We start from the raw sequence: 9,972 nt of genomic DNA on the forward strand, positions 1-9,972 counted from the left end.
TGATCAATCACTTAACTGCTGTTGGTGTAAATAAACTTTAAAGTTGTAGTACTTTTCTCTGGAATAAGTATGGATGACATTCTTTTGGCAGGCTCACTCTTTAATTGTTGTTTAATTACTGTGCGTTTCGAATGCCACGCGTTTGTCAAATGTAGGGTTTGACTGAAAGACATATCATGATATAAGTGTTTCATATCAGTCAATATTGATAATTATTGATTTTTTAAATGTCTTAAATACTGCCAAACTGGTGTTGTGACATTTTCTGCATTACTCTGTGCATTTCCTACTTCAAGCATTAGTAGAGCCTCCTGCACAACCAACAAGAATACAGTAAATGGTCTCTGGGAGGTAAATCAACAACGACTTAGAATTTAGAGTTGCTTAAGAAACTTTATAAATGAAACATTGATAAACATTCTGATATATAATAACGCCACCAGACAAAATGTTATGCTTCAGTTGTTGACTGTGTCTCCTTTGGCTGTATTTTTATAAAGCACTTTGAACTGCCCTGTTGCTGAAATGTGCTGTGCAAATAAACTTGATTGATTGATTAATTGAATGAAACACTTGTCTTTTCCAACAGCCATTGTACTGCTGCTGACCAAATGTTCTGGAGTTCTGTTGGGATTGCTAGAGAATGGGCAGAATTCCACTGGGGTTGCTAGGTAACGGGCGGAATTCCACTGGGGTTGCTAGGTAACAGCTCAATGCCTTTCAACTTAACAATCAGTAGGTTTTTTTTGAAACAGTTCCTTTTCCAGACACCAAAAAACATTAAAAAATAAAACAAAATAAGTTAATAAGTAAATTTTTCAAGAGCTTAGGATGTTTTTAGAAGCACTCAAAATATAAAAACGTTCAAAATGTGAATTTTGCACAATGGGCCCCATTTAAAAGTGAAAAGGTTTCGCCTTTATCTCAGGCTCACCTTTGGAGTTATGGTATTGCTTTACATCTCTTTTGTCTGCTCCAGTACACAAAGTTTCAGTCACTGAGTTTCTGTCTCTGGAGAACAAAGAATGGGCTAACATTGAAATAAATTTAGTTTAGTGTCCTCTTACTGCTCTCTGTTAATGGCTTCCCCCTCCTCACCAGTCTCCATGCCTATATATCAGGGCTGTGCCTTCACAAAGAGGGCGTCTGGGTCGGGAGTGCTGTGACTCAACGCTTGGTACCAGGCTGCGCCGGGGAGCGAGCCTGACACCGGCCTGCGTGCCGAACATCACGGCACAAAGAGTTAAGGCTGTTTCTTCAGAGCAGATGTAAGGAGAGAGCTGGAGAGGAGGAGAGATGAAGTCATGTGTTTGGTTTTTACATTTCTCTAACTCGTACATTTAGGACTGTTGCTGTCTTGTAGGAAGTAGCTCTCCTCCTGACTTAAGAAATTACCTCACTTAGATCGATCACCACGTGATTTATGAGAAACAGGATTACCAGACGGTTAAGTCCTCAACTAAAAAGAAATGTTACTAAAACAGTTTTTGATCTGAATTAATGCTGCTACACTGTTGGCTGTTTTATTTCTATTTTGTAAATTGCTATATCTGTGTGTCTGTAATTATGTGATATGATGTTGGATATTTGAATGTTTTTTATGTTCTGCAGAACAGAAATTATGCTGAGTAAGCCCCAATTTATTTTTAATATATTTTTTAAAGTAAATACATATTTTTATTTGGTGACAAAGTTTTAGTTCCACTAGCAGATTATTTCAAAATGTCTTGTTACAAATGAAATAATCTGCAGTGGAACCAGAACTTCTTTATCTATATTAATTAATTATTGACTGAAAACAGGCTAGTATGTCTTCTGAAATGTTACTTGAAAGTTATTTTTGTCTTCAAATGTACAAAATGTTTGTGCCAGAAACTAGATAAAAATACCTGGTAAGATTTTATGTTTTTCAGTGAACAAGATTCCTTCTAAAGCCTTTTTCTTTATCTCCTTGCAACCTGATCCATTGTTTTCACTATTTACTGTGTGAGTGTGTGTGTGGGGGGTGGGGGGTGTGCGTGTGTGTGCGTGTGTGTGTGTGTGTGTGTGTGTGTGTGTGTGTGTGTGTGTGTGTGTGTGTGTGTGTGCGTGTGCGTGTGCGTGTGTGTGTGTGTGTGTGCGTGTGCGTGTGTGTGTGTGTGTGTGAGTGTGTGTGGTGCCATTGTCTGAAAAATATCTCAAACATGTGGGCAGCATGCGGACATCCTCTGAGACCCCTGGTGGGTGGGTAGAGATGATGAAATTTACGTCACCCAGGCTTTGCCATCAAGTGACCAGTAGAACAGACTGGGTGTAGGGACACCATCCTCTGGTTGGGCGTTCAGGGTAGAACCAAGGCTACGTTCACACAGCAGGTGAATGCAATCCAAATCTGAACTTTTCCAGCCAATTCCCGATCTTTTCACACCAAAAAAATCCAATTTGTGCCACTTCCATATGTGGAGTTAATTCAGATACACCTGATAGTTTTCAAAATGACTGCAGTCTGAATGTCGCATTTTATCCAACTTTTATGTCATTGATGTGACATGCATCAAAATTCTGCACCAGAAGAAGATAGGCGATGGAAATGTGGACATATACAACAGCTTACAATTATAATATAAATTTATGAAAGAAGTCTGTCAGTGAAGTGCATCACATCACAATCCCACCACCCTTGGCTCTAACTACACATCCAGACTGCTCTGCAGAAAATGCAGTAAATGCGCCACAAAAGGTAATTTTCTATCAGTTGTGCTTTCTTTTTATTTGCTTCATTGTGTGTTGGTATGATCTTGTGACGATCCTGCTGGCTCCCATTGCTGAATAAACTTTAAAAGCAATTTTATTTTATCTGTTTTATAGTTTATTAGACAAGAACAGACACAAGAAACATGGATCAAGACAAGCTAATGCCTGCAGCACAGTGTAAATAACCACAGCTAATTCAAAACAACCTTTAACAGTCCATAAACGACAGCGTCCATTACTACTTCCGTAAAGAATGCGCTGCTTTGTGACGTCAACGTTCTTCTTCTTCTGCGCTTTGCGGTCGTAAACCTTTCACACAGAAGTCTGATCACGGTCGGGTTTAATTAGTGGCGTGATCAATTATGCAGAGAAAATCGGATTTTAGTGGAAAATCGTAATTAAGAATCAAGATCTGCAGCGTGAACTTGGCCTAAGCTGGTTAGGGTGCCGTACCAGGTGCCACTTTTGGGGCTTTTTTCCTGGGTGATCTTGAATTCAGTAGATCCTCAGTGTCGACACTACCAGGGATTTCTGGCTTTCATTCCTTCACCTGACCTTAGAAAGATGGGAGAAAACGGGTGGATAGGTTGATGAAATATTCTGTTCAGACATGCCTTTTTATTTTTACACATTGCGACATTTAAAATTTCCTCCCATTTCTTATCATCGCTGCTGATGCTGTCACATGTTTACTGGAGTTGACTAACCTGTGGTAAAGTAAGTCACTGAACATGAACTGCAGAAGCTCACACCTCCCTACATGACGACTACATGCTGACTCTGCAGTTAAGATCTGTGAGATATGATTGTTGTAAGACACAGATCTGAAAGAAACTGTTTATTTCTGGTTCCTGAGAGCAAAGTGGCCTTTGTAAGTCTCAAAAATAAAAGGTTTGACATTAGCAGAGCTCTTCCAAGTTCTGGTCATCCTGCCACACAATTTGAGAGAAAAGGCCCATAAAGAGGGAGCTGACAAAGACCTGGAGTTTGGAGGTGGGACTGTTTCAGAAAAACTGCAGGCCTTCAAAGATCTGAGTTTTATACTCTAATCGCTCTGACTTCAGCTGGTGACTTGATTTTATTTTTTTTGTTCCCCAGCAATTGGAAGTGCATTGGTCAACCAATTACTGCAGAGAAAAACAAACACCCGACATTTTTAAACTAATAAAACTGAATCTATGACCAAATTTATAAGGCTGCTGGCTACGGTGCATCCTGAGACCCAAACTCCTCCTACAAGAAAAAGCACCAGTAATTGATATTCACAATCACAATAGCAAGGTATAAATATTAAAGGTGACCTTTAATTGAGGAGGTTCGGATAGTGTACAGGTGATGCCAAACATGTTCATCCTACTGTGGATGGGTAATGGCGCAGTCCCTGTTGAATGTGACGTTACACTCAGCTCATTTTCCAAACACCAAAAGACAATAACTTATTGCCAAAAACAGCTGGGTGTTTTTTAAGGATTTTGAGGTTTTTAAAAGCAGTAGAGATACAAATGGAAGTAAAAAAAAAAATTGCGAAATGTGAATTTTGCGCAATAAGTCCTCTGTAAACCGCTCTCCAAACCTTTTAACCCAACCTTGATTACACTGACTTTACATTACAACACCAACCAAGCAGCACAGTTTTTAAAGCTGCCCAAATGTAACAAAGTAAGCAAAGCATACAAGTTACTCATCTAACTGCATGCATCACTCCATGACAGTTTCTATTACTGTATAAGCTTGTACAAAGTCACATACTGTAAGTATGCATTTAAATCAGTCATGTCCAAACTTTTTGCACCGTGGACCAAAATATGGGCCAAGATATCATTATTAGTTTATTCCTAGCAACATAAATGAGAAAGTCTTTGAAAAGCCTTCACTGGATTTGACCCATTTTAATTACTGGTGTGACTAAGTTAAATGAAGTTTATGGGGACGGAGACTTTTTGTGTTTTTGTTTGTAGAGGTTTTCAATGACAAACTTTATTTCGTAAATAGAAAGTTTGAGGTACAACAGGTGCTGTTCTTTTACTAACCATGTTTTTCTGCTTTCATTTCAATATCATACTATGTAGGGCCACAAATCACCAACGACCTTTTACTCAAAAACAGACTTAGACCATTTCTAAACTGCATCCAGGGGCCACACAAAACTTCTCCTAGGGCCACAACTGGCCCCCAGGCCACACATTGGAGACCTCTTATATAAATGTTTTGCTTTTATCATAAATTTATACATGTGTGTTACTAAAACCTGAAACATGTCAAACATCTGGCACCAAACAGCCTTGCCATGCTCATTTTACAGGCAGCTGCTTTGCTTCAAGCATTCCTGTATGTCTTTGTTGATACATGAAGGCATAGCCTCCGACAGTTTTGTGAACTTGGGCGTGGGCCGTAATATTTGAACAGTTGTGGACAAATGAATACACTGCAACATAATTTAATAGGAAGGACACGTCAGTCCGAAAGGCTTGAATCAATGTTTGCCTTCCAGGCGCGTTATGTGATCTTCCCCCAGGTAAAAGATGCTTGTTCCTACAGAACTCAAAGTGAATCCGCCCATCAAATACCAAACAGGATTTTCTGCTGTTCTGCAGTTCTTCCTTTGCCACGTGAGAATGACCCGAGGTTTATGACGTGAACTTATTGTAATTACCCAGCGTGTGAGACTAGTGGCCTTAAATTCTTCGCGGATAAGGAATCTGAAGCCAGCCGACTCTGAGAAGTTGACTGGAGGATGTATGAACGATTCATTCATTTTGTGTCCCAAACCTCATGAATAGGGGTCTCTGTCCTGATAAATGTACTTGCTCTTGAGACACGGTTTTTTTGTTTTTTTTTTTTGCTCTGGAAACTGCAATACAAAAGCATTATTTTGCAGGGGAGGAGGCCGAGGAGAAGGAGCGGAGCCGGAACACAATGAATGATTTGTGGAGGCAAACAGCTTTAAGGGTTTTTCATTCCCAAATAAAAGCTTCATTTTGAGAAGCGTGTAAATACTTGTCTTAGTTGCACTATCAGATTGGTCCAGTACGTGTAGGTATTTTGCATAATCTGTTCTTGCAGGAGGATTTCAAACATTTTCTTCATCTGCAAAAAAAATAAAAGAAAGACATCAGTGTTGCTCTGCTGACCAAACATAAAAAGAGACGATTACAAAGGTTGAACTGTTTTACCCCTCTTCACCCTCCCAACTCCCTTCTATTTTTTGGCAGGAACAATGTTGCTGCATTACTTGACTGTTATCCTTCCCCCCCAATGATTTTCTTTAGCATTTTTTACCCCTCTTGTTTGAACAGATGCCGCCCTCCTGCTACAGCCCCCATCCTCTGGGACCGCCATAAGGCCTAGCACAATGAGGTAACACTCAATTACATTGATAGTAAGAGTCCAGCCCAGTCACTTCCTTCCAGCAAGCAACATCAAATGATGTGATGTCTATCACTTCCTCAGGCAAACCTGTGGTCTTTTGTCCAACTTTATTTATGAATGGATTATGAAAGAGGAGCTGCATGACCGTGTTCACCTTTCAGTCAGTCCAAAGAGCTTTTTATAGCTGGACTCATTGACCAACAGTAGCTGGATTTAAATTATGAATGCACGTAAATCTTGTTTGATATTTTGCTAATGTTGAAAAAACATAATTTCGCAATTGCTGTGTTTCCGTTAAATAAGAAATTAATTCAGAATGACACGTGATAAGTCAATAAAAATCATAGCAGCGACGGATGTAAGCATCTACATCATGATTCATGGCGTCTTATTGACGGAGCGTCAAACCTCTTATACTTGGGATTGTTTCTTATAAACTGTAGTCGGTGATTTTCCAGAAGACCAATGGATTCAACACTTTGAAATGAAACAACTTTTGATGAATTGTGCAATGCTGTGAGCTCCACATTGTCTGTAAAAACTACTTTCCACTTCCTGTCATATTTTTTGTTGTTTCCACATCTGGTTGTTGATCACGTGACCTAGTATGATGTGAAAAAAGTGTTTCATTGCAGTTTTGCAAAACACATCTATTTTGATACAGCCAAAACCTCACCCTAGAGCAACAACGTTTAGCGAAAAGAGTGAGTTTTTTTCTCTCTTTTAATTTGTGTGTTTTTATTAAGCAAATTTATTTACGGTTTGGTTAATGGAAACACAGCTACTGAAGTACAGTAAATGAACGATCAGCAGTGAGATATGAGAGCTTTCACTAGGGGTATAATAGGGTGCATTCACGCCTGCTCTGTTTAGTCCACTTTAAACAAACTCCAGTTTGTTCGCCTAGAAAATCCGATTTGTTGTTTGCTCGGCTTGACCAAAAAGTCTAACTCTGCTCCGTCTAAAATCCTAGATCTAAGTTCTGTTGAAGTGAACTTTGATGCGGTTCAAATTCGTAGTTGAACAACTAGTTGACTAGGCCAAAAGCAGGAAGCCAACTATAGCTATGTATGGGTAAATACAACCAAAACAAATACGTGTCTAGCGCTAGTAGAAAAAATGGGTTGTAGTCTTTTACCTAAGACAAAATTGAAATCCTGCAACTGCTAAAATCTGATGCTAGTCCATTTTTGTTTAGATTTCATGAAGAAAGAAGTTGTTCTGTGTCTTCATCAGAGGTTTTCATGTTGTGTTTTTCACTAGTCTTCAATGCAGCGCCACCACAGGTGAGGATGGGTGACAGGTTTTTCAATTAGCTTGGATCATTTGACAAAATGCAACGTCAAATCAAGCCGCACCAGATAAAAATATAACAATGTTGTAATTTTGTTTCCCAATTGAACCAAATCTTCCACACCGAGATGTGAAAACCGTCTTAGATTCGCTGCAGAAGGAAAAATCCAGCCCGAGTGGTGATTATGCGACTACTCACTGCGGGATGGTAGTCAGATTTACTCAGCCTTCTTGTCTCGTTTGGGATCTGCTGTGGGATCTTATCAGTTTGAATTCTGGATAGAAGTCTGCTCGTAAGATAAGCAGCTGGTGTTTGCCTGTAAACATTGACTGTGGTAGTCCCTGCAGCTTCCAGTGTCTTGTTTCAGCCATTTGCCAGCTAAATGCTTGGAGTGCCGCAGAATCCTAGAGCAAATTTCCCCTTTGACCTTTTCTGACTCTGAAACATTGATGCATTTCAGATGGGTTTTGCTGGAACAGCCGTGGGCTTGTCTTTGAAACAAAAACAAAAAAATAATCTGCAGCAGCTTAGAAGATTAAGACTTTTCAAAGAAGTTTTAGATTTTATTAGATTTTATGGATGTTTTGCATTCGTTATTGTAGAAAACAAAACATCATACACTTGCATCTATAGTTCTCACTATATAATATGTTTCAGGCTAAAATCAATAGTCACTGAACCAGCAGGAAAATACTGCAAAGCACCATGTTTGCTGTGCAAACGATTTTTTTTAGTACAGCACAGAAACTGTGAGTTTCTGTCTTCGTGTCACATTGTTTTGATGATACATTTTGAAACAGGAAGTAGATTTACTCTCAAGGGACGAACGTTGGCAAAGCAGAGTGAATCACCCATAGAAATATGCAGGAGTTGTTTTATTTATGCAAAACAAATGTGGTCACATTTTTGCATACGTCATATAACAAACAACCCTTAACTTGTCTTTGTGGTAGTAAACTGAAACCTTCAGGTTTTGTTATTTATCAGCCAGGGTTTGGTCCATTTTGATTCAAGGGGACCTGGAAATAAAAAGAAAACATTTTTCAGTGAAAAACAAATCCCATCATCACCAAAATTATTATAATTTATTCTTTAAATAGTTAGTAAAATAAAAATACATTATTAAAAAATAAGATTTTATTGAGCTCATTTGAGGTATTAGATTGTAAAACTGGCTTCTCAGATGTTTAAATTTTTCAAATTGTGGTCAAGGTAAAACTGAGTGAGACCAACAGCTTATCTCAAGGCTATGGTTTTTATGATTTGTTGTTGTCAATGTCTGAAGGCCTTACTCTTCTAATGAATATGCGGCTGTTTGACCTCCTGAGATGTAGTTTGATTTGCAATGACTTAGGCCTAAATTAGTTGTATCACAAATAATGCCCAAAGAAACTGTGAGTTTTGTTTTAAATCTACATTTTAAATTGATCCATATTGTTGTCTTATGCTCACTTTTTGCCTTGCCCCACAAATAGTTTGATAGGTTTTTATCTTTTTTTTATACATATATACTTGCTGTAACTATAATTGCCCGTTAGGGACTTCAATAAATCTGAATCTGTTAATGATGCATTTGTGAGTGGGATTTAATTTTCATTATTTCATTAAATGTTTATTTCCACACCTTTAAAATCTCAAAACTAAACAAGTCTAGCTCCTTATCTCAAGGTTACAGTTGTGGATTTGTTATTTACTTTATCCGATGGCCTTGCGAGTATAATGTGCTTTGACGGGCCTTGTCAGATTAGCTGCACTTTGATTCACAATAGGGTTAAAATGTAGGTGTGTATGCACAAAACAGTAATTTTTTCTTAGATGAGAAAAACATTTTACTTCAAAATTTGATTTGTAACATCTCCAAATTTGATATTAATTAATCCAAAAGTCTTAGCGACTCAAAAGAAAATATTATGAGATATTTGTTGTAAAGTAACAGTGTTATCAGTACTCAAGTACTTAATGTCACACCTTTCAAATACCCGGTCAAGGTAAAGGATGAATTAATTGATGGCCTTATCTCAAGGTTTGTCATTATCTGATGGCCTTAGACTACTTATGAGTACAATGTAGGTCATAAATTGTCCACATTTTATTGTTCTCCTCTGAAGCACCATGTGTGGTTCCGTAAAGCCTCTAAACATCCGTATTTTTATTTTTTTTTCCCCCCTCCGCTCTGAGGGAGGAGAGCCTCTCGTGTTTTTGGTTCCCCCTTTATAGCAGCTCCGCCCTGAAATCAGTCGATTGCGTTTCACATCACTCTCACCACCGGCCGACCAATCAGAGCGCAGAGTGGGTGGTCCTCGAATGGTGGTCCGTGAGGGCGCCAGCCAATCAGAGGCCCGACACAGAGCTCGCCTGAACGACCGTTGGTTGTTTGAATCCAACATTATGTAGCACGCGGTGCCTATTTAAGGAGGCGACGTGATGAGGCGAGATAGCGGTTTCTGTATAAAAGCTAACGGACCGCGCTTCCGGATCATTTCCTACCAGCGAGCAGAGTAAACCGTTATGAATAGTTTGATAGCATCCGAGCTCGGAAAATAATAATAATGATAATAGTGAAAATATAAGAGCTC

This window comes from Xiphophorus couchianus, chromosome 12 (genome assembly GCF_001444195.1).
Source record: "Xiphophorus couchianus chromosome 12, X_couchianus-1.0, whole genome shotgun sequence".
In the NCBI taxonomy this organism is placed as follows: Eukaryota; Metazoa; Chordata; class Actinopteri; order Cyprinodontiformes; family Poeciliidae; genus Xiphophorus; species Xiphophorus couchianus.